At 42.9% G+C, this 2,857-nt stretch overlaps 1 non-coding gene across 1 annotated transcript; it reads left to right on the forward strand.

Moving 5' to 3' along the window:
• Positions 1-2,184: 2,184 nt before the first annotated feature.
• LOC112752124 (small nucleolar RNA R71) lies at positions 2,185-2,288 on the forward strand. Its single transcript, XR_003176567.1, has one exon. It is a non-coding gene; the product is annotated as a small nucleolar RNA R71 (small nucleolar RNA).
• The last annotated feature ends 569 nt before the right edge of the window (positions 2,289-2,857 follow it).

Below are 2,857 nucleotides of genomic sequence, written 5' to 3' on the forward strand. Positions count from 1 at the left end.
TCAGGTTGGGTTGCCTCCCAACAAGCGCTTCTTTAACGTCATTAGCTTGACGGTCAGCTTCCTCAGTTGAGGTGATTGTAGTGCTTGACGTCTTCTCCTCTCACTATGCAAACGTCCCCACTTGATTCCTTCATGACCTCTAAATGTTCCATAGAAAGAACTTTCCTGATTGTGAACACTTGAGGGCGCTGGGAAGGAATTGTTTTGAGGCCAGGTGGAATTGGCAGATAATGACTTGATATCACTTTATCTCCCGAGGAGAAACCTTCAGTGGGAATTTTCTTGTTTCTCCATCCTCTTGGCAATTTCTTTACAATTCTTCCCTTTCTCTTGAAGCTTTCTTCATTGACCCTTATGCTGGGAGAATCCTTCTGATCTGTTTCTATTGATTCTTGTGGCTTTAACTCTTGCAATTCTTGTTTGCTTTCCAAGGACTGTTTCAGAGTTTCAGCTGCCGGATTGCTTTCCTCCAAACACAGATGGCTACTCTCATCCTTAGGCTTTTCATGTTCTGGTTCAGGCTCAGATGCAGGTTTGAAAACATTGAAAATGAGCTGTTCATCATGTATTCTCAAAATTAGCTCTCCTTGTTCTACATCTATGAGTGCTCTAGCAGTGGCTAGAAATAGCCTCCCCAGAATGATGGGGTGTAGGTAGCTTTCTTCCATGTCCAAAATGACAAAGTCTGTGGGGAAAAAATAATTTCCCACTTTCACCAGCACATTCTCAACTACCCCTTCAGCTTGCTTCTGAGTTTTGTCAGCCAGTTGTATGATTATATCAGTGGATCTCACCTCATTCAGTTGTAGCCTCTTCATAAGAGTCAGAGGCATCACATTTATGCTAGCTCCTAGATCACAGAGTCCTTTGTCAATGTTTGTTTCTCCTATGATGCAGGGGATATGAAAACTTCCTGGGTCTGTTTTCTTAGAGATTATATCCTTCTTGATGAGGGCACTGCATTCTTTGTTCATTATTACAGTTTGTCCTCCCTTTAAAACTCTTTTCTTGCTCAGCAATTCCTTTAAATACTTGATATGTGTTGGCATTTGCTGGAGAGTCTCAAGAAAGGGAATGTTGATATGGAGAGACTTAAATGTCTCTAAAAACCTTGAATAGGTTTTCCCCTTTTCACTTCCTCCTAACCTCTGAGGAAATGGTGCTTTTGGTTGGTATATTTCCAGCATGCCTTTTTGCAGTTCCTTGGCTTGCTCAGTTTCACTTTCCTGCTTAGCTTCCTCCACACCTTCCTTCAAGATTTCTGGCTCCTGTTTTGAGGGTCTGATTCCTTCTTCTTCTGAGACTTCCTTCAATATGGTGATGGCCTTGCATTCTTCCCATCTCACTCTCTTTTGTTCCCCTTTAGGATTCTTTTCTGTGTCACTAGGGAACACTGCAGTTGATTTGGGGGCCTGTTGAGATAGCTCTCCTACTTGAGACTCCATCCTCTTGAGTTTTTCACCATGGTTCCTTAAGGTAGCTCTCACATCATCCCTGAAGCTTTTCAATTCAGTTATGTCTTGACTCATGGTTGCCATCATTCCTTCTATCCGGTTTAATTGATCTTGAAATTGTTGGTTCGGATTAGGTTGGGTAGGTTGATTATTTTGGCCATGATATGGTGGTTGGGAGTAAGTGTTTTGTGTGGCTTGGTATGATCTTTGGTTGGAGTTTTGGTATGTGGGATTGTTATGTGTGTTGTAGTTGTAAGGTTTGTGGTTTTGTGGTTGGGTTTGTTGGTTCCCCCACCCAAAGTTTGGGTGATTTTTCCATCCTGGGTTGTAAGTGTTGGAATGTGGATCATATGATTGCCTTTGTTGGTTTCCCACATAGTTGGCCTCTTCCCAATCACCTCCTTCAATGCTTACTTCCTCTTGATCTTGTGTGTGTATTGCAGCCACTTGCTTTGTTTCTAATTGCCTGGTAAGCTCTGCTAGTTGCTTGGCAAACACCTTGTTTTGGGCTAGAATTGTATCAACATGGTTCAGCTCCATGACTCCCTTAGTGTTGTGCCTCTCTGATGCATAGTAGTACTCATTCTCAGCCACTGTCTCAATCACTTCAATGGCTTCTTCCACAGTCTTTTTCCTGTTCAATGAACCTCCTGATGAATGGTCTACAGCCTTCCTTGATTCATAAGAGAGTCCATCATAGAAAATATGCAATTGCACCCAGTCATGGAACATGTCTGGTGGGCATTTCCTTGTCAAATCCTTGAATCTCTCCCATGCCTCGTAGAGAGTTTCACCATCTTGTTGTCTAAAAGTTTGAACCTCAGATCGAAGCCTATTGACCTTTTGTGGGGGGTAGAAACGTGCCAGAAACTTGCTTTCCACCTCATCCCATGTTGTTAGACTCCCCCTTGGGAATGATTCCAGCCACTTAGCTGCTTTGTCCCTAAGTGAAAATGGGAACAAAAGCAGTTTATAGGCATCTTCCTGGACTCCATTGGACTTCACAGTGTCACAAATTCTCAGGAATTTTGTGAGATGTTGGTTGGGATCTTCATTAGCACTCCCACCAAATGAACAATGATTCTCCACAAGTGATATTAGCTGTGGTTTGAGCTCAAAATTGTTGGCCTGAATGGGTGGTTTCTGAATGCTGCTACCACAATTCCCAGAGGTTGGGTTTATGTATGAACTAAGAACCCTCCTCTCAGGAATGGCATTGTTTCCATCAGTTCTCTCATGGTTGTGAACTTCTCTATCCATGTTGAGATCTAGAGCTTCCTCAAAATTGTCCTCAGATTCTCCTTCAGATTCTTCTTCTCCCAGTACTCTCTTCCCTCTTGCTTCCCTTCTAAGTCTATGAAGGGTCCTCTCTGGTTCGGTATATGGAGGAGTTGATGTCTCTC

Source organism: Arachis hypogaea, chromosome 15, assembly GCF_003086295.3.
Source record: "Arachis hypogaea cultivar Tifrunner chromosome 15, arahy.Tifrunner.gnm2.J5K5, whole genome shotgun sequence".
Lineage (NCBI taxonomy): Eukaryota > Viridiplantae > Streptophyta > Magnoliopsida > Fabales > Fabaceae > Arachis > Arachis hypogaea.